Consider the following 23,200-nt stretch of genomic DNA (forward strand, 5'->3'; position numbering starts at 1 on the left):
CTAGTGATCGCGCTCTCAGTTCCTTTCTCTCTGTCTTCTGTCTCTACGCCGACTCTTTTCATCTCTGGGCGTCACATCCTTTATTTTTCCCTGCCTTCTTCTTACCTGCTGGTCTGCTACTACTTACCTGCTGGTCCGCTGCTGCTTGGAACTGACTTGGTCACCCAACCATTTTATCGGTGCAGGACATTGTTTACCCGCTTCCTCTGTAAGTCTCTACTCTGCTTTGGTCCGGCGCACTCATTGAGGATCACGGTGCTGAAGTCAGATACCAATGTCATCACCCAACCCGAAGTTGAAACCAATTATTCATTGGATTGAAGACTCGTCCAGCAAGAAACATTGTATCGGGGTTTCTTTGTTGCCAAAGAAGCTTTTTTCCCCAAACTTGTCCTTCTTCGGGAAAGGGACTATATGACTGCTATCTTACTAAACAGTCACTGTGGCTTGCTCTCGCGGTAGGACTCTTCCACCCAAGAAAGAAAAGGACTACTATTCCCGAAGGCGATTAACTTCAGACAGTCCGGACACCAATGACAGAGATGAGGAGGAAGAGAAAGGTCTTAGCTTGGGGGAGGAGGATCTAGGACACTACACATGGTCCCAGGGGGCCAGAGCATTGTACTGTAATTCCACGGCAAAAGTCCTAGTTAACGGCGTAGCCTCACAACCTTTCATCCTCACTCAAGGCACGAGACAAGGCTGCCCGCTATCCCCCTTATTACATGCCCTAGTGGTGGAACCATTCGCCCAGGTGATTCGGTCCAACCCATCAATTCATGGGATAACGCAGGGGGGAAAGGAATACAAGTTAGCAATGTTTGCTGATGATATCTTAATGTACCTCACACAGCCAACAAACTCGATACCTACAGTGTTTGATGAACTGAGAGCATACAGAGCACTCTCATGATTTCAATCAAATCTACAGAAAACAATAGCAGTCCCTCTAAAACCAGGCACTGAAATTCCTCCACATCTGATAACGCAATGGGGCTTTCAAGTGCAAACACGAGCAATTAGATACTTGCGGGTGGAGATCACTGTTGCTCTAGTGAACCTCTTTGAAGCGAACTACGGGCCCTATGAAACACTATCAAGAACGACCTCAATAAAAGGACCAAATTGCCCCTTTCCTGTCAGCGCGGTTACGTCAATAAAGATGAACGTTCTCCCCAGGCTCCTATTCCTCTTCCGATCTCTCCCAGTGATAATCCTGAGGCCTTCCTAACAGAAACCAAATGCACATTATTAGCATTCCTCTGGGCAAACAACAAACCGAGAATCCCATTCACAACCCTCATCTTGCCAAAGGAAATGGGGGGGCATGGGATACCCTGATCTGACAGAATATTACAGGGCATCTCAACTTAGAGTCCTCTTGGACCACCTGTGGGAAAACTGTGAAAAACAATGGGTATCGCGCTGTATTTGCACCAGTAACACTAGGGGAATGGTTATAGGTCCCCCTGTCTTCCATGCCCTGGAGAATATGCATGCACCAGGTCCTGTTGGTATTGTGGTCGCTGTGGAGGCCTTCCCATTCCACTGATGGCATCACCACATGGCCATCCACTATCAGTTGCCTCTGGTCTCCCCACATACGCAATCACCTGTGTGGTGTATCTCGCTTCCACCCTTGGTACGAAGCAGGTCTAGTGAGAGCTGGACAAATGTGGAGAAAGGGTACGTACATTTCAAAGGAAGAACTACAAGAGGCCATGCAAGGTGCCACAATACCTCCCTTACTCTATCTTCAGCTGAGAAGTGTCCTTCGGGGCCCTCGCTGGGGCCTCTCCCTTAATCGCCCACTTACGCTATTCGAAACAGATTCTCAGCATGCCCCGATACTCTAGGGGGCTTATAGCCCAGTTTTATCAAGCGCTCATAACCAGGGGTCACCTCACCCGCCCCACATCAGAAACAAGATGGGAGATGGATCTAGACCTGAAAGACCAATCAGATGCATGGAGGGCCATACACAAAATGGTAGGGAGCTCGTCGATATCCACACAGTATAAAATGCACAATGTGTGCCTTCTGATGAGATGGCATTACTCCCGCCAGTGGCTTCTCGGATGTTCCCAGATACCTACCCCTACTGCTGGAGGTACTGTGGGAAGTCTGCAATTACTGGCACCAGTGGTGGTCATGCGGGAATGTTCAAACATATTGGAAGGAGGTCCTCGGGTGGATTCGAGCAGTAGATGGAATCACTAGGCCATACACTCCTTTATTAGTACTGTTCGGGATTGACACAGACTGAGAAGATTCCTACACAACACTCTCACACACGCCCAGAAATGTGCTCCTTGCAGCGAGAGTGTGTATTACAATCAAATGAAAAACAGACATCCTACCCACGAAAAGAGAATGGCTCACAACAGCCCACTCAATCTACAAGACGGAAAGCCTAACGGCCGCCCTGCTGGAATCCCGCACACAAATAGATTTGATTTGGCTACCTTTTAAAGAATATTACTCCGTGTACTGGGACTCTTTGAAACTGCCTGACCAGTAAAGACTTGTGTTGCCCCTGACGCAGTATGCTAAAGAACCCTTGCGTACATACCTGCGAATAACTCTGAAGACAATGTCACTGCAATGTTAGTTTACTGTTTCTCCAATGCCTTTTGGGGTGAGTGAGTGGAGGGGCGACGGGAAGTGAGAGGGGGGTTTTCGTGCTGGTCAGGGCGAATTTATTAAGTTTGGATCTTATCAACTCAACATTTTGTCTGCTTAATCCATTTTCTTGACTGCTACTGTGAAATTAACATGTAACAATGTTTCCCTTGTAAAACCAATAAAAACTACCTTTTAAAAAAAATATGATCCTTCATAAAACAGATACAACTCGATTGTGAGTTGTAAATTGTGTAACCACATTAATCAAAATGTTCACCAACATTTTGAGTTATGTCCCCTCTATTTATAAATATCGCAAGTTGTTTTTATTCCTGTGTTTATGGACTTGAATAGTAGCTTTATTTGTGAATTCATCAAAAATATTAAGAAATGATAATAGAAATAAGATTTCAATACTCATCGAGAAACCTCCTCGCTGTTCCTATTTCAACAGAAATCCCCCTTTTGCATATTTTCATTGCTCTTGCATTCGGAATCTGGACCCATCCCCTCCTCAGATCCAGAACATTCGGGACAGTCTGGTCTCCAGCTGATCCAGGAGTATTTGGCTCTGCAAGCACATTCAGCTTCCATTGGCACACCCCTCCCCTTACTAGGCATAGCAGCAAGAGGCCACCTCCGAGGATAATTTGTCATTTTAAAGCCTACAATAACGTAAGGTAATGTAAAGTGATCTTGCATGGAGCCCTTCTGCCATTTATGTTTGCCTAGCTGGGAATGAGGCAGATAAGAGACCTGTGGTGTTGATTTCTGCAGGTGGAAGTGCTGGGTCATAAGTGCCAATTGCCTTTCTATGGGTTTAGCACAGACAAGTGGGAGCAGGTAAGGGGAGAGCCTAATATCTCGTAGACTACAGTTCTTTGGATCTGGTTAGCGGTGCTTGAGGGGGGTTTGTGTGGTAGTGTAAAGTGGTAGAAGATCTTTCAGTGGAGTTGGATAGTCAGGTTTGGGGGCAGGAAAATAGGCTTTACAAAGCAAAATAACCAAGGGTCCTCCTTGCACTCCTACAAGTAATCTCTGCCAGACTGGATCAATTTCTCTCTCTCTCTCTCTCTCTCGCTCTCTCTTTCTCTCTCTTTCTCTCTCTTTCTCTCTCTCTCTCTCTCTCTCTCTCTCTCTCTCTCTCTCTCTCTCTCTCTCTCTGTCATAGATACATTTGAAGCGGTGTGCAACACAAATCTTGACATCAGCAGATGAGGAAAAGAGTCAGCCTGGAGACTACCCTCACTCATTACCATACCTTTCTTGATAACGGTTATGGGAGACAAGAAAGTTTGGTTCAGAAAAAGATCTGCTTGAAATATGAAGACCCTATAGACCCACCTAACCTTCCTGAATAGTTTTCAAAATAGTTCCAAAAGCTACACAAAGTTATATATTATGACATGTAGACCCTTTCTTCAGGCGGATAGCTCTACTGCCTAAAGCCTTACCATGTAGGGTGCAATATATGTATTTCAGGGGATAGCTCTGCTGTCTAAAGTCTGACCACGTGCCCTGCAGTATGTGTGATTTATGAAGATAGTTCTGCTCTCTCAAATCTACCAATGTACTGTGCAACATGTGCAATGTATAGTAATAGAAAGGAGAAGAATCTGTCTACTGCAGAGGTGGCGAGCCTAAGAGCTCATGTTGAGCCATTTTAAGATTGTTTATAACTAGGCATTCGACGAATTAACACATTTTGGGACTAAATACACTTTTTACTTTTCTGTGTGCATCCACTAGAATAACTTAAGATGCTAGCTTTCAATAAAATTATTTTGCATTTATTACAAGCACAACATGTGATATTTAATGAATGAGGAAGGGTAAAATCACTTGTCTGATACAATATATGTAATTTAATTGCCATCAACAGTTAAACAAATGATCCACTTGATGGAGTTGAGCTTGTGGGGAATTTTAAGGCCTAAGGCAGACCCCCTAAACGAAACTGCATTTAGCAGTTACCAGGAAACCAAGGCGGCGCTGTGTTTGCTGAACACCTATTCCCTGGCATCACAAAACTGCATTTAGCAGCTACTGAAATAATGGCTGCACCTTGTTTCTTTGTTCAAAGAAAAGAAATGAAGAATGGCTCTGCACTGCAATTGTCCTCCTTTCATTAAAACATCCCAAAGCTGTTCCCTTCATGGAAACCTACCCTGGCACTTGTGGGGCAGGCACTTTCAACACTGCCAACAAAAACGAGCCTGCATGGGCTCAGTCCCCTGAATGACAAACGTTTGTGCTGCTTTGAAAAATGACATGCATTCTGATTGACTTCGCCCTGGTGACTTTTTCGTTTTAAAACAACACAAAATTCGTTTTATGCAACCTAGCCCTGCCTGTGTCTTGCATCCGAATGCCATGAAATCACATAGACCCTGTAGGACAGCATTGTTTTGGAATCGTGCAAAAATGTCGACCTGGGAATTGCGATGGCCGAAAATGCAGACTTTTTTTTTAACCCCCCTTACACCACATATATATGTGGGGGATTTTAGAGTATGTTATTAATATGCGGGGGCTTCGGGGGTCTCCCCCAAATATATGTGTGTAAAGGGTTAAAAAAAGAAAAAGTATGCATTTTCAGCCGTCGCAGTGATCGCATAGATCCCATTGTTTTCATTTGATTAAGTCTGTGAAAAGCAGGAATAAAATATCCGTTCGCATGGCTAGCATTTTGCTTTGAAAACAAAGTAACACACGCAAAATTCTTCAAAGAAGCTTTCTCTCTCATTTGCTGTTTGTCAGTTTCACAGAACTCATTTGCCATGCATATTCCTGTATAGAAGAAATTGACCAGAGCTATGAAAAGCTTGTTAGAAAGTAAATGCCCAAAGAAAATGTGTGCTGAAGCACCGCATTGGGAATCTCAACATGAACTGAAATAAACACAAGTGTTAAATCTGCTTTGTAAAATAAGAAAACTGCTCTTTAAAGTTAAAAGGGAAATAATACTGTTGCTTGCAGAGGAACACAATTGTACATTATTGGGAGAAAGGCTGCTAAAATGTGTACATTGTGCTGTGTTGTATTTTTCGCCCCAAAGACAAATCGTCCTAGCTGGGCCCAGGAATTGCTGTGAAACCAGTCTTGCAAGAAAGCCATTTTCTCCACAAACTCTGAAAGAGCCAACGTGGGGGATTTCACAATCTCTTTAGACTGCCTGGCATTCTGCAGCCAAAGAACAATGGGCAGTCCTGTCACTGAGGTGGGAACTCTTGTTGACACCTCTCCTCAGCTGTAACTGCCTAGGATAAAAAAAGTAGTCATGACAACCTCTGTGCCAGTGGGCTAGAGAGAACCATTTGGCTTTTGGGGGTTTGGAAAGACTGGCCACCTTTGGGGATGAAGCCAGACCTCCTGGGTCAAAATACCTTTCTTATTAAGACTTTTATTTCCGTAACTTGAAAACACAGTAATGTGAAATTTTAACAGTTTGAATGTCATTTCTGCTCCTTTAAAACAAGACAATGTAGACCTCTCTAACATGGGGGGGATGCAAACACCAGAGAAGTGACATTTCTGGGAAAATTGTACATGACACGGTTTTGAAAGTTAGATGCAAATATGTCCCACATTGATATGCTTCAGTGTACCTTTTTGTAGATTTTTAGGGGAGCGTTTGCCATAAAAATTGCAAAAAATTGGTAGAAGGACTAAACAACATCGTACAAACTTGGGAGTTGGAATGGCAGGTCCTGCGTAAACTATGGAATCTGCCTATGTGATTTTCAAAAGCGTAACAATTGTAAAAAGGTGCATTTTTGTGTCATAACTGATTTTGGCAAAAGTAACTGTGGGATGGCCATGTACATCCTCCTAAAGCACACACCATAAAACTGATGTCATGTCCCTGTGTCCAACCGGCTGACAGGGGGGTGGTGACATCCACAGCTGACATATCCGATTTTAAGAGGTATGTCCAGCTTGAGTGTGCCCCCATAGTAAAATCCTCTGATGTCTTGTTCCTTATATAAGGGGGAGGCATAGGGAGCTCTGGACTGCCTTCTGAATTTTACAGCTCCCGTGCATCCAGAGATCCAGACATTTCATATTCACCCTGCAAGATTCTAGATTCCACTGCCAGGCCTGGGGTAGCTAATCCTGATCCTTGCAGTACCTCCTGAAACTGCAGAGCCACCATCCAGAATTAAACCCTACAAAAATCCCAGTAATTCGGGGAGAAAGAGGGAAAGGCTGGGGAACCCTTTTTGGTCATGATCCAGTGACCAGACGACCTTTGCCCTGCTATCTTTTGCTCAGCTGATGCCCCGCTGTCTACAGAGACCAGAATAGGCCCAGTTGTTTCCCTCCAGGAGAGTCGCCGCTGCACCATGACCAGATCCTTGTCCCGTTGCCCAGATACCCTGTTGGCTGTCCAAAATACCCAATTCAAGTGCTTCTTGTAAATGTCACACCTCTCCAATATCAAAATGCAGCATATCCCATTCTGTTACCTTGTCATTTGTTCGGCCCTCTAAGAAATCCTATAAGTATCCTAGTAACTTCTTAAATTGTCGGAATCCTCTGTGTATTCTGTCCTTTAATCTCCATGTGTTAGCGCCATTCTTTCCAATCCTTTTAGTCCGTTGTGTAAGTCCTAAGTACTATTTTGAAAACATTAATTAATTCCCACATAAAGAGACACACAGGGTCAGGTGGTTAAAACTGCAGCTTAACCTTTTCAGGGCAGTGTTTCTCTTTTTGATAATGTAGTCACGAAAATATAGTTTTAGTAGAACTGGCCATTTTCCTTTTGAATTCGATTTTCCCAGTGTACTGCTTTTATTATAAAAACAGAGTTTCCTTTCCCGTTAAGAATCTCATACTGTCATCCCTCCAGAGTTACCCTTTCATTTCCATATTATACCTGTGATGTGCCTTCGTACCTTAGCATCAAAACTGCATTCTGATTTTGTCTGTTTAACCCATTTTCTAAGCCGTTTTGCTATTTTAAACCAGTGAAACTAAGCAAATGCAATTTCTCCACTTGTGATTTTGCTGCACTGTGTTTTCCTTCCAAAGTTGATTTTCTGAACTGTATGCCTGTTGTTAGTACATTGTTTTGTAGTTTGCTAGTGTTATTACTTCTTTGAAACCACCATATTCATATATTCATTTCTACCCCATTCATTCAACCACACATGTAAACTAACTATTTAGTAATTCTGAGTGCTATTTTACTCAATTTCAAGGGTTTTCAATCTGCTGTTGCCTCCCATTCAGGGGTGGAAGGTCGGATTATCATTGTTTGTTGCTTAGTATTCGTGACTCCTTGCTACTCCTATCTACCCACACAAAATTGGTTAATAGAAGTTTGAGGGAGTGTTGCAGGGGGAAATACTAACTGTTGTGCTATCTGAAAATAATACCCAAAAAGTAGCCTTGCTTTTATTCAATTGTGCATTGTGTATCTTATGTTAAAAGGTCAAACTAAGTGTGATCTATCAATTTACAGTGAAATTATCATCACACTGGTGATTGCTGCCCTATATTGAATGTGTTTGATTTTTATTCCAAATTAAAATAAATACATATTTTATTATCACACACCGGCCCGGCCTGGTTCATGGTCCATTGTGACCCGCGGTGTACGTTAAGGGGGGTGTGAGACAGACTGGATGCCTTCTCAAAGCTGAATCCAAATTCATAATTTAAAAGTGTTTTAATTGTGCGCTACATCCTTGGCCAGTATCAAGAGTCCTGGTCTGGAGTGTGACGCCCCTCTACAATGGAGGGATTCCAGGTGATTCCAAGCTAGACCTGTGTTGCCTCATGAGGCTCCTACATGAAAATAAAACAATCAAAAGTAGTCAGAGAAGTCCCCCCGAAAGGACAGAAAGGTTTTAATGCCTCTGAAGAAGAACAAAGTCCTCTTTATTTTTTTTATTTAGTATGTTATAGTTTATATAAAATATTCCACACAATAAAATAAAATAGTGCTTTAAAACCAATGCACACATGTTCAATGTCATTATTATTATTATTATGGTATTCATTGAGCGCGGAGCTAGCTTTGAAAAGCAACAGAGCCCTTTACAGAGGTATACAACAATACAGATACATATCAGAGCGCTTTACAGAGCTAACAACATAACAGATCTACAGCACGGTGTAGGCTACAGAGGGGCACAGCTGTACCGGGTGGCGGGAAGGAGATGGGCAGGCATCATCTAGCAAGTCACGTGACACGAGGGGCGACGTGATAGCATAGGCGTTGAGGAGGAGAGTTTCCTTGAAGAGGTGTGTCTTGATTTCTTTTCTGAATTGTAGGAATGTGGGTGCGAGTCTGATGCTGACGGGGAGGAGATTCCATAGTCTTGGGGCGTAGGCGGGGAAGGCTTGTTTTCTAGTCCTTTCCTTTTTGCAGGGCGGATTTCAAGTCTGCACTTATCCTGGGTCTGGTGGTGCGCTGTCCGCCTGGGATGCCGAGTTACTCTGCGAGGTAGCTGGGTGACTTGAGGGCGACTGCCTTATAGATTATGCATTCGGCACTATACTCAGACTTCATTACTTCTATAAATATATCTATCGTATTACTCTACATATATATCACTGTTAACATTTTAAAATTACATATTCTGTCCTCACAAAGGCATTGTCCAACAACAATTAATGCTACAGCACACAGTACAGACACAATACCAAATACACAATACAAAGTTGTGCAAAGTGCAATAAATGCAAAAAGTGCAAAAAACGGAATGTTGTGCAATTATACAATTTGTGCAAATTATGCAATCGTGCAAAGTCATGCAAAACGGTGTAAATTATGCAAAGTTGTGCAAAACTACACAAATCCATGCAATCATCGAAACAATGTACAAATTAATGTGCTTGCTGCTTTCCTACGTCTAAATAACCTTCATACAGGAACTACTGGTCTGGCCACTAGCTTTGCTCTCCCTTTATTTAGGAGCAGAATTTGCCTACTATCACTCTCATTTATTTCTTCATCTCAATTACTGTAGGGCTCTGGATGCCAATGCAGTGCCCTCTTTATTCATCCTCCAAGGTAAATTACCGTGCTGTACAGTGTCTGTTTTGTGTCCCTTCTCCTTTTGTAAACTATTAAATTGTCCATGGAAGAGTTTGATATGGCGGTACATTACTGTTGTGTTTGTCCTATTTATGAGGGTGTTATCTGCTTTGTCTCATTAACTCTATCCCAGCAAAACTCTATTGATCAAATGTTAATTTCAACTGTGATACTGGGTCCACGACATTAACATGCTGCATGGTTGTCTCTGCGGCACTTGCACCTCAGCTGCCCCTTTTAAGTGCGGGACTGCATCTTGGCGGAGGCTATGCCATTTAAATAAGGAACGTAGTGGGAGAAGAATCAGGGGCCAGAACAACCCACGTCAGCTGTTTGTAATGGACCTTGGTGCAGATATTGCAGCCGGAAAGGTATTACAAAGTAAGCTTGTGAACAACAGTATTGAGTGGTAAAAGGAGGCGGGGTCAGAACAACCTGCCTTTGATCATAGTGATGGATCCGAGGTGCAGGAATTAAAGGAGGCAACATAACTGGGAGTCCTTTGTGTGTAGAGCAAGGACTTTTCCATGCTGCAAATGAGTCCAGTACAGCATGGCTGCCTCTGCCCCCCAGCTCCTGGATACAGGGGATTTTCAGTGACACTGCAGCCAAAAGGTGTATTTCTGCCCCTCAGGTAACAATGTGCACCTGTTGAGATTATACAAAAAGAGCATGGGTATATGGATGCAAATATCAAGCATGCATTTAAAACACAGGGGGATCGGCCATGGGTCAGGAGGAACAGCCCATGACTCTACCCCAGCATTTTATGCTTCCCTCCTCAGAGCCTCAGCACTCCCACATATCACTGTCAGACTAGATCCGCCTTCACACATTTAGCCATCATCAAAATGCTCCCATCATGCCACCATATACATGTGAAAGATGTTTACACCAATCTGCTGGAGTAATATTGCATCCAAGGGTCCCAGCCCCATTTACCTCGGCGCCAGTAACCAATTTCTAAAAGGCTATACCATCTCCCTTTTCATAAGCAATTGTTAATTGCGCCCATTCTGTTTTTAGGAACTTTGCGCCATAATTGTTTTTTTTTTTATAGTTAGAGCTGCATGAGCTCAAGCGGGTTCCATGTGATGTTAACGAATTCACTAATAATGAAAACGTTTTTAACGAATTAACAATAACAAAAATATATCGATTTTTTTCCTTCGATCCCCATTTCCCTGGCAATATGAACCTCTCAACCCTGTCCCCCCTTTTTAGTCCCTTACCCCAACCCCCAGATATACTTTTACCAAAAATTCAATATCTGTGTGGTTGGCAGGCAGTGGTGCAACGTACTGGAACCTCTCGTGTATATGCCTCAGCCCCGAATTCGGGCTGGTCCTCAACAGCACTCCAGCGGGGCAACAAAAACCTCTTTGTTTTTATCTGTGCCTTCGGCCTCAACGCTGGCCGGTGTCCATTTGCGCCTCCGTGGCGCAACAACACTTCTCCTTAGCCCTCAGTACGCCCACTAGAAGCTCTTCACCTCCTTATGTAGTTCCTGCTTAAGAGCAAGAGAAAAGGACCCATCAGCCCTTCGATCCTCTCGGATTCCCTGCTGTGGCCATCCGCCATCAGTCACAGCCCTTGTCCCTCCTCCTCCAGCCAGCTTCCCACCCTTTCCTTGCCGGGATGGTCTGTGCTGCCTCTGCCCCACCTGTGCCTGCCTCACTCTCCTTTGCTTCTTCACAGATCCCCCTTTCCAGGCCCTTATGTTCGGGAAGGGCATGAGCATGTGACAAGAATCGGGGGGGGGGGGGGGGGGGTGTGTCATTGTGTCTCGCCAAGCAGACCAAAGGGGCGTGATCTGTCACTAATGTGAACTGCCGGCCCACGAGGTAATATCGCAGGGGCTGGACAGCCTTCTTGACTGCCAAACACTACTTCTTCATGATGGTGTAGCCCATCCCATGGGGGAGTAATTTTCTGCTGATGAAGAGGATCAGCCATTCAGACTCACCTTTATTTTGGAATAGGATGGCTTCCAGGCTGGTTCCTGAAGCGTCAGTATGTTAAAAGAAAGATGCTGAATAATCCAGACATCTTGATCGGTGAGGGCATTTTTTAGGGCAAGGAAGGCTGCCTCAGTGGCTTCACTTCTCCAGATTTGTGTTGTGGTGGTGGAGGTCTTCAGAAGATCTGAGAGTGGTGCGGCGATCGCTGAGAAATGGGGAATGAATTGGATATTATAGCCCACAAAGTTGATAAAGTCTCGTCGTACTTGCCGGGTATTGGCTGGGAACTGCAGTCTCTGGATCAGTTCAATTTTCTCTTTCTGCGGTCGTATCGTACCCTGTCCCACAAAGTATCCCAGGTATTTAGTGTGAAAGATGGCCATCTGGGTTTTCTTAGGGTTGACATGGAGCCCCGCTTACTGTAAGGCCTCCAAAATAGCTCCCAGATGTTTCAGGTGCTCTCCCAAGGTGGGACTGTATGTAATGATGTCATCTAAGTGAGGCCCCACATATTGTTCATGCCTCTTCAGTATTGTATTCATGAGTTGCTTGAAGGTCGCCAGGGTACCATGGAGGCCAAAAGGAAGTATTGTAAATTGGTATAGCCGTGAGGGGGCTGCCAAGGCTGTCTTCTCCTTGTCATCGAAATGCAGGGGAATTTGCCAGTATCCCTTTTAGAGATCTATGGTGGTCAGATACTTGGCTCTACCTAGCTTGTCCATGAGTTCTTCGATTCGGGGTATAGGATATGCGTCGAACTTGGAGACCTCATTAAGTTTATGGAAGTCCATACAGAACCTGGAACTACCATCAGGCTTGGGACCAGTACAATAGTCGCGTGCCACTGGCTGTGGGACGGTACTATCACCCCCATTTGTAACATAGACTGTACCTCCTGATTCATGGTCTGGATTCTGGCTTCCGGGATTCCGTAAGAGCATAGTCTGACTGTGGTCCCTGGGGTTATCTTTATAGGATGGTAAGCCTTGGCGGTGCATCCTGGTAATGAGGGGACCACTGGGGAGAACCTACCAATTAGCTTCACCAGCTCTGCCCTTTCTTTAGGTTGTAGATCTCGATTGATCTTTAAGGCCTCCTTTCCAACATGATCCCAACTCTGGGGTATGTTATCGGTAGGGACTTCCTTGGTGCTGATCAAGGCAACAGTGTTAGGGGTTTCATCCAACTTTTCAAGAGATTGACATGATAGGTTTGCATGGGCACCTTTCGATCATCCTGATGTACCTTACAAGTGATTGGACCAATGACTTGTCAAACACTTGTCTGAAACCTGGAAAGTCTGCACCCTGGTGCCTCAATTATAGTTAGTTGGAGATGAGTATGGGTGACTCTCTACAGTTTCTCCACTCTCTCCCTGAGCTGTGCCACATAGTCTGTCAGAATAATCTTTTGTTGGGGTTGTTCTTTCCACCCTTCCTTCAATATATCTAACAGAGTTTTACTGGCCTTCCAAACAACTGTTCGAAGGGTGCAAACCTCATAGAGGACTGAGGGGTGTTTCTGAAGGGTCATAAGTATCCAGGGTATCAGTCTGTCCCAATTCCGTGCTTCTGGCTTCAGTTTTCCTCAACATTTGCTTAATAGTTTGATTATACCGTTCCTCTAGCCCATCAGTCTGGGGATGGTAGACACAGTCCTCAACTGTTCGATGTGCAAAGTCTCACAGGCTTGTTTAAGGACTGTCGACATGCAATTCGTGCCTCTGTTACGGTTTCTCTTGGTATGCCAACTTTGGCTTTAAATGGGGCCAGGGCATCACAAATTTGTTGGCCGTTGGTGTTCTTCGAGGGGAAGGATTCTGGGTAATGAGTAGCAAAGTCCACAATCACTAACAAATACTTGTGGCCCCTGCTCGTGGGGTGGAGGGGTCCCACAATATCCATTCCTATTCGATGGATGAGATCGAGAATCAAGGGTATGAGTTGCAGTGGGGCCTTCGGGATGTTGGGTCTGTTCTTTTTTTGGCACTCTGCACACTGCCGACAGAGCCGGGTGGTTTGTCCATATACTCCTGGCCAAAAGAACCTTCCCAATATTTTCTGTGTTGTCTATTCAGCCCCTAAGTGGCCCTCTCCAACTTGTAGATGGCTACCTCCAGCACTGTCTGTTGATACTCAGTAGGCACTAATAACTGCCGGATGGACTCTCCAGCGGGCTTCGTTATCACTCGATAATACAAGCCCTCATGTTTAATAAAAAGTATGGTCCCTCACCTCTTCGTACTTCCTCTGTGGTTGCCCAGGCATTACTCAACACCGGATCCAGCTCCTGGGCCATTCGAAAACTGTCTCCCTGTTCGTCCAGTTTCCAGTCTACGGTTACTGGGAGCATGGTTTTCTCGAGCCATCTCCTCTGTATCGCTCTCCTTTCAGTTCTACTTTTCTGTTCCTTAACGGGAGGGGAAGACATTTTGTGGTCGTGGAAAGGGGCGCTCTCTAGCCAGTTTTGCTCAATGGTCTGTATAATGCGATGTAGGCTTGGCACATCAGAGCCCACTACTAGGTGTTCAGGTAGCACAGGCAACACTGCGGTCCTCAAGTCCATTTGTTCTCCCCCCAGCTTAACCTGGATCTCTTTAGTAGGGTATCGCTTCACATTCCATGCACAAACCCGATAGGAATGTTCATGCCAGTCTCATGTAAAGCACCTACCAGTTCTGTGCTAACCGCCGTCTGCAGACTTCCAGAGTCTATCATAGCTCGGGTGGGCGTATGCATCCACTTCTGCTTCGCTGGTGAACACGTAGGGGGATTTTGGGGGTTCTTTGAGCTCCGGGTAGTTCCCTTCCTTGGGTATATCGAATATTCCGATATATATGGATTCTGCCTCATTTCTCTTTGGGCGCAGCCAGGTGATGTGGCCCCACTCCACACATTCGTAACATTGGGGACCTCTTGGCCCCATTTCAGGGGGTCGGCTCGGCATGCTTCCTTCACCACCTAGTCGTATTTTTGGCCCTTCTAATTCCAGTCGTTTGTTCGGGCGGTTGGTCCAACATCTGACCGTGGGTCTGGCTATAGTGGCAGCGTTCTTTTTTTTTTGTAAGCAAATTCGGGTGTGTTTTTCATTTCACTTTGGTCCTCAATTGTAACCTGCCAGTCCAGTGACTGTTCCTTACCTTTGCACTTGCATATTTCTCCCACTTACCCCTCTCTCTACCTGACCTTGGCGATATCTGTCTCTATCTACTCAAACTGCTATACTATCAATTATCCCTCCCTTTTCACAAAGTTTGGTAAGAAGAAATTAAAAAAGGATATCTTGGCATCCAACCTAGGTCTCCCCATTGCCGATACCTATTCCAGCACTTCCACCAGACATACCCTTACCGACATCCTTTTGTCGTTCCTTTGCCAGATCTTTGGACCCCTCATATGATCTCTGTCCTGTATCCTCGTCTCCCATTAATGGTGGCACCCATTGGGAAGTCCATATGGATTCCTTTGACTCCTCCAGAGTCGTCATTAATGTCTACCGAAATGGCACTGTCATAGTGCAAGACCCTCAGGCCAATCTCTGTCTCTTTAATGGGCGGTTCCCTCCCCTCATCAACTTCCTCTCATCCCCAGCTATCCCCTACTCCCCTCCCTTGGCTGCCTTGCCCTTTTCTTCTTCCTCATCTGCCCCATCTCATACTCCCTCCGCAGGGCATACCTCTGATTTGTACCCCTCCACGGAAGGTCTTTAAGGGTGGCAACCTTCTTCATCTTGCCACCCTCAATCCTCGCTCCGCTGTCAAACACTCCTCTGACATCTGCCACCTTCTTGAAGAACTTGACCTCAATGTCCTTGGTTTCACAGAGGCATGGTTCACGGCCAGCTCTGTCACAAGCTTTGACATTCTCCTTCCTGATGGCTACAAGATCCTCTCCGCCCCCACATCGACCCGGCCTGGAGGGGGTGTAGCCCTGATCTTCCCTGAGTGGATACCTGCCTCTATCATCCCCACTCTGTCTCTCTCCTAGCCACTCCCTCACTGTTGCTACTCTCTACCGGCCCCCTGGTCAAGTCACCTCTTTTCTCTCTGAGTGGGCAGACCTCTACTTTGCCCTCCTTGCCTCTACCTCTCAACTCCTCCTCCTTGGTGACCTTAGCATCCATCTTGATTCTCCCTGCTCCTCTTCTGTGCTCTTTCGCGACCCCTGCGATTCACTCTCCCTCTGTATCTTCCCCTCCAGCCCGACTCACTCTGTGGACCATACACTTGATGTCTTGATCTCCTCTGGCCTCCCCCTATCTACTCCCCTCACCACTCCTCTCTCCTGGAGTGATCACTGCCTCCTCTCCCCTCACCTTCCCCTCTCCTCCCCTCAAGCGAAGTCTACCCCAAGACTGCTACCCACCTTCTCAGACATCCGGCCCATGAAGCGTGTGTCAGTCGAGGCTTTCACTGCCACCTTCTCACCCCTTCCTCCACTCCAGGCTGACTCACACCCTGACACAGCCCTGTCTATGCTCTACCCCTCTATTTCTGCTACTCTTGATGCTCTTGCCCCTGTCATGAGGATCCATTTGAAGCCCAAAGTCAAGTGCAATTCTTGGTATGACTCTGACCTAGCTACACTTAAACGTAAGCGTAGGGTGGTGGAGAGGAAATGGAGGGCCTCTTGCTCATCCTCTGACAAACTGGCTTACCGCCTGCTCCAACGGCAATACCGTCTCTATGTGCGCACCAAGAAGCAAGTCCATAGTCAAGCCCGTGTCTCTGCAGCATCTAACAACTCGGCCAAACTCTTTAAAATCTGCAAGGAGGTGTCCAACCCTGCTGCAGTATCCACCCCTCCTCTCGCCTCTCAAGCTCTTTGCAATCACCTTGCCTCACACTTTATCTCTAAAACCCAGGTCATCTTGTCCACACTCTCCTCCTCTCACTCACCTCTCCCCTCTCCTTCTCTTCTTGTTGACCCACCCTCAGCTACCCCCCCCCCTCTTTCTCCGCCTTTCCGCTTTTCTCCCCTGATGAGGTCGCTAGACAAGTCCGATCTATGAAAGCATCATCAAAACAGGTAATTCCCTGTTCCTTCAAAACCATTAAGGACCACATTGATACCCTTGCTCCTGCCCTTGCTGATTTCTGCAATCTCTCCTTTGCCTCTGGATCTATCCCCTCCCCTCTGAAGCACTCCCTTGTACATCCTCTCCACAAGAAACCCACAGCCGACTCTTCTTGTCCGGCTAACTATCGTCCAATTTCCATTACTCTTTCTGGGTAAGCTCCTTGAAAAGCTTGCCATCTCTCAGCTCAACCTCCTTTCTGACTCTGTTGGCTCCCTCCATGACTGCCGATCCGGCTTCAGAGCTGCCAGAAGTATGGAAACTGCTCTCCTGAACATCCGTGAAGACCTGCTCTCCAACCTTGACTCTAGCATTCCCTCTCTCCTCATCCTACTTGATCTCTCCTCTGCTTTTGACACAGTCAACCATGTCATCCTGCTCAATCGTCTCTGTGACAACCTGGGTATTACCAATCAGGCTCTGGCCTGGCTGACCTCTTTTCTCTCTGATCGACCCTCGCAGGTACAACTCGGGTCCTTCCTATCCTTTATCTCCCTCTCTATCTGTGGTGTTACCCAGGGGTCTAAACTCTCGCCCTGGCTTTTCAACCAATACCTGGCAACTCTTGCCTATTGTATTTCCATTTTCTGCTCAAATTTCCAGTTCGAGGGGATTGGGTCCTCCGACGTATTCCATATCTATGACATGTAATCACCACAGCTGTGCTGCTTCGGAAACTTTTTTTTGGCGTCTGCGTCCTGCGTCGATGACGTCGATGCGCCGTCGTCGAGGACCTCCTCCGACGTCATCCGATGTGATAAGTAGGACGCACGACGCCCGTAGCCTCAGTTCCGTTTTTTCCGCGAACGCGTTGCTTCGTGAATCTCGGTTAACGCCTCGACTCTTTGGAGTTCTGTTCTTCTCGGTTCTTCGAACCTGTTCGTTTTTGTGAAAATCCTTCATGTGAAGATGTCTTCTACTTCGTCTTTGACCCCGCGTCCGGGCTTCAAGAAGTGCGGGGAGTGTGGGTCCAAGATGTCGGTGACGGACTCGCACGACGCCTGCCTTTGGTGCCTCGGGGAGGCCCACGACACGGATGACTGTATCGACTGCCAGTCGCTCACGTCCAAAGCCTTATGTGAACGTAAGAAGAAGTTGTCGGTAGGTCGGGTGTCCAAGCCCCGGAAGTCGAAGTCTGCGGGGCTTTCGACGGATGATTCGAGAGGAGACTCTCCGCGTCATCGTTGGAAGTCTCGTGGGTCTCCTTCTAGGAGTCGGTCTCGCCACTCCTCAGCCTCTTCGAGGCATTCTTGGAAGCGCCGACACCGGTCGTCTTCCAGGTCCTCTTCGGAGGACTCTGCCCGGCACATCGCTTACCCCACCAGCCGTGCGACGCCGGAGGAATGGGCTTCCTTCGGGAAGAAAATGCTGGCGATTCTCGAGTCGCAGGGTACTAAGCCGTCCGCGCCCCCTAGTGGGGTCGTCGTGAGAGGTCGAGAGACACCGCTCGCAAGAGTGGTCGGCACGAGTCACGGGAGAGGTCCCGTTCGGACAAGGGGACTCGTTCTCGACGTACCCGTCCCAGGTACCGGTCCTCGACGTGTTCGAGACCGTGTGCACCTGTGATGTCTTCGAGGAAGACATCGACGTCTGAGGCGTCGAGGGCGTCGACAGGCTTTCTCGAGGCTCCGGCTTCGACGCTCAGGTCATCGAAGGACACGCTCGGAGCTCCGGCTTCGAGGACTGTGTCGACGCCGCCGATGCTGGCGGCGCTGCATCTGACGTCGACGCCGATTTCCTCGACGCCGATCCTCTCGGCGCCGATGCCTGTTCTCTCGACGCCGGCGCCGATTCACTCGACGCCCTCGACGCCTTTCGTGTCAGAGGTACCCCGTGGCACGGGGGAACCCCCTAGGAAGGCTCTGGTTAAGGGCAAGCACTCTCGGGTGCCTTCTTTTCGCCACCTGGAATAAATTTCAGAGGCAGATGAGGATTCTGAAGGCCTGGTTCCTAGTCAGGTTCCAGATGAAATTGTCTCGGGCCATAGTCAGTTTGACGATTTGAGGCAGTCACTGCATGATGCCAGTGGACTGGACACCTCTCCGGAGGTGGAGTTTTGTAGGCCTGAGCCTGGCTCTCATGCCGATTCCTCGTACCGACGCCTTATGTCTAGGGTTTCTGAGTACTTGGGATGGTCTGCTCCCCGAGGGGAGTTTGTGCAGGATGATCTCACGGACATCCTTGATGTTGGTCCCCAACTGACCCGGTACTGCCGTTCCATATGGCTTTACAGAGAAGGGTGGCGGCGGCTTGGACTGCTCCGGAGAGTCTCCCGGCGGTGGGCAGGTCCTTGTCGCGAAAATACCATCCAGCCAGTAGCGACCCCTGCTACTTGACCAGGCACCCCACTCCGGAGAGTTTGGTGGTGCAGGCGGCCACGGCCCCGGCAAAGCAGGCGTCGTACCCTACCATCCCTCCTGATAGGGAAGACAAACGTTTTGATGGCTGGGCGAAGAAAGTGTTTTCTTCTGGTGGTATGGCGCTTCAGTCGGCCAACTCCATTTGTGCCTTGTCTCGTTTCACTCACACTCTGTGGAACTGTGTTGCGTTAGCGGCTGAACATATTCCCGAAGGGGACGAACGAGATGGTTTCCTTGCTATGATCCAGGATGGTAAGGATGCCATGTGTGAGTCCGTTCAGTCGGGTTTGGACTTGGCTGAATGCGTCAGCAGGTCCATGGCGGCGAGCACCGTGATACGCAGGTTTGCGTGGTTGCGGAAGTCGGGGTTTGCTCCTGATGTGCAGGCCCGGCTCCTCAACATGCCCTTTGACGGTGAACACCTTTTTGGCAGCAAGGCTGACGAGAGCCTTGAGAGGTTGCAGACCTCAAAAGCTGCAGCAAAGTCGTTGGGCGCTGCAGTTCGCCAACCTCCGCCTTTTCGTCCTAGGGGACATCAATGGAGGGGTGGTTCCTTTCGCTATTACTCCTTCAGTAAAGCGAGAGGAGCTGGCAGTCAAAGAGGCCAACGCAGGGGTACCAGAGGTGGACGACAGGGTACCCGTGGTGCCAAGGCCGCTCGGGCAGTTGCCTCTTTGCCCTTGGGTAACGCCGCAGCCGCTACCACTCAGTCATGAGGCCATGCCCCATGGTTCGCTGGTTGGGGGAAGGCTGGCGCAGCATCTTGTAGAGTGGCGTGCCATTACTTCAGATGTGTGGGTTCTGGAGATCATAACCCACGGCTACTGTCTTCCCTTTCGGCACAGGCCTCGCGACAATCCACGGTGAACCTCTCTTTGCAGAGTCCGGATCCGCTCCTTGCGCAGGAAATTCAAGCCCTGCTGGAGAAAGGCGTCATACAACTGGTGCCTGTAGCAGAGAGGAACAAGGGATGGTATTCCCCTTATTTTTTGATTTCAAAGAAAGACGGAGGATTGAGACCCATCATGGACTTGCGCGGTTTGAACAAACTCCTAAGGAAGGACAAGTTCAAGATGGTTACTCTCTCTCAAGTCCTCCAGGCCCTTCAGCTTCAGGACTGGTTGGTGTCTCTCGACCTCAAGGATGCTTACTTCCATGTGCCGATCCATCCCAAGCACAAGAAGTACCTGAGGTTCGCGGTTGGCGACTCGCACTTTCAGTTTCGGGTCCTGCCATTTGGATTGACCTCCGCCCCGAGGGTTTTCACCAAGCTCATGGTGGTGGTGGCAGCGCATCTCAGGCAAGGGGGGATTCACGTCTACCCCTACCTGGACGATTGGTTGATCAGGGGGAGCTCTCCCGAGCAGGTCCTGGATCATCTGTCCGTCACCTGCCACTCCCTTCACAGGCTGGGCTTCTCCCTCAATTTAAAGAAGTCCCATTTGATGCCAACACAGCGGCTCCAGTACATCGGAGCAGTGCTTGACACTTCCCTGGGGCAGTGTTTTCCTCCCCAGGTGAGGGCTCTTCACATTCAGCAGATGGTGCACAAGTTTCAGCATGCCCAGACGCTCCCAGCGTTCGAGTTCTTGAGGTTGATCGGCCTCATGGCATCCTGCATTCTTCTGGTGCCAGAGGCTCGCCTACGGATGAGATCTTTGCAGTGGGCACTCAAGATGCAATGGTCGCAGTCCTCCGGCAGGATGTCGGACCCGGTTCAGGTGCTGCCCTCGGTCGCTCGGGACCTTCTGTGGTGGGCTGTCGAAGGCAACTTGATGAAGGGGGCTCCATTTTGGCTTCCCTGGCCGGAGGTGATGATCGTGACTGATGCATCCCTCACGGGATGGGGAGCTCATGCCAACGGGCTGACAGTCAGCAGTCGTTGGTCTCCATCAGAGTCCAGACTCCATATCAATCTGTTGGAGCTGAGGGCCGTCAGGCTAGCCCTGAAGGCTTTTCTGCCGACTGTGCGAGGAAAGAGTGTCCTGATCCTGACGGACAACACAGTGGCCATGCACTACCTCAACAAAAAGGGGGGGGCAGGGTCACTTCCTCTGTGCAGGGAGGCGATGTAGCTCGAGTTCTGGGCCATCCAGCAGGAGGTTTCGATCTCGGCAGTTCATCTGGCCGGAGACGAAAACGTGACGGCGGACGCTCTGAGCAGGCAGAGCACGATCTCTCACGAGTGGGAGTTGGCTCAGGAGATTCTCCTGGAGATCTTCACCCTTTGGGGGACCCCTCAAGTGGATCTCTTTGCCTCCAGTGTCAACCGGAAGTGGGAATTTCCTCCAAAAGGAGCCTTAGGAGACGCGTTCATGGTGGAGTGGTCATTCCCGCTGCTGTACGCGTTTCCTCCAGTCCCCGTCATCCCGCAAGTGCTGCGGAGGTTACGGAAGTTCGGTTCCTGGATGATCCTCATTGCTCCGGCGTGGGCTCGGAGGACGTGGTACCCGGACCTTCTCGACTTGTCCATCTGCCCTCCACGTCGTCTTCCCTACCGAGACGATCTGCTCTCACGGGAGGGGGGTCAGGTTCTCCATCCAGAGGTCAGACCTTCACGCTTGCCTTCTGAAAGGTTGAGGTATAAGGATTGGGACCTCCCTGAAGAGGTGATGGAGGTGTTGCTTTCGGCCCGAAGGCCAGCAACAAAGTGTCTGTGCCGTTGCCGTTGGTGTAAATTCTGTGACTGGTGCAGAGTTCAGAATGTGGATCCTTTTGCATGTGACATCCCCATGGTTCTGTCCTTTTTACTTTCTTTGGCCCACAGGGGCTTGCAAGTGGGTACCATTAAAGGTTACCTGGCGGCGCTGTCCATCTTTATGCGCTCGTCTGAAGAGTGTTCTTACTTTAAAATCCCTTTAATTTCACAGTTTCTGAAAGGGCTCACTAATGTGTTCCCTCCGTCACCTTTCCTGATGCCCGGTTGGGATTTAAACCTTGTTCTTAAGTTTCTTATGGGTGCTCCGTTTGAGCCTTTACATTCTTGCCCTTTGAGGCTGTTAACTCTGAAAACTGTGTTTTTAGTTGCGGTTACTTCAGCTCGCAGAGTGAGTGAGTTACAGGCACTTTCAGTTAAGCCACCCTTCACTGTATTTCACAAGGACAGGGTTGTCCTTAGAGTTCGTCCTTCTTTTCTCCCGAAGGTAGTGATGGAATTTCATTTGGCCCAGAAGATTGTTCTTCCGGCATTCAATCCTCCTCCGCATCCTGGTAAGGAAGAGGAGAGGCTCCATAGGCTTGATCCTAGGAGAGCTTTAAGCTTTTATGTTTCACGCATGTCCCGGGTCAGAGTGGACGATCAACTCTTTATTGGTTACGCTGGAAAGCGTTTGGGGCAAGCTGTGATGAAACAGACTTTGTCTCGCTGGATTATTTTGGCCATCTCGGAGTGTTACCGCTTGGCGGGTAAGGACCCACCGGCTGGCTTGCGGGCCCATTCTACCAGGGGTATGGCTGCATCTACTGCCCTGCAGAGGGGTGTTCCTATTCGCAACATCTGTGATGCAGCCACCTGGGCTTCAGTACATACATTTGTACGTCACTATTCCCACGATTCCATCCGAGGACAGGATCTGGCCTTTGGCAAGGCGGTCCTTTGCTCTGCTATTTGATTGGCAATACTAAATTTTGATTCTAAATTCTTTCCCTCCTCCTTGCTCTGGTACTGCTTTGGGAGTCTGTCACAGATATGGAATACGTCGGAGGACCCAATCCCCTTGAAGAACAAGTTACTTTCTTACCTGGTAACGTTCTTTCGATGGGATGGTCCGACGACGTATTCCATATCGCTCCCTCCCTGCCTTCCCCGCTGCAGAATTTCTTTTGCGATTGCAGCTTACGTTCCGCAAGGTTTGGTGTCTGACTGGCAGTTGACTAATGTCACACGTTCTGGGGGAAAAAACTACAACTGAGGCTACGGGCGTCGTGCGTCCTACTTATCACATCGGATGACGTCGGACATCGGAGGAGGTCCTCGACGACGGCGCATCGACGTCATCGACGCAGGACGCAGACGCCGAAAAAAGTTTCCGAAGCAGCACAGCTGTGGTGATTACATGTCATAGATATGGAATACGTCGTCGGACCATCCCATCGAAAGAACGTTACCAGGTAAGAAAGTAACTTGT

This window comes from Ambystoma mexicanum, chromosome 1q (genome assembly GCF_040938575.1).
Source record: "Ambystoma mexicanum isolate Mex_15411 chromosome 1q, UKY_AmexF1_1, whole genome shotgun sequence".
Classification (NCBI taxonomy): Eukaryota; Metazoa; Chordata; class Amphibia; order Caudata; family Ambystomatidae; genus Ambystoma; species Ambystoma mexicanum.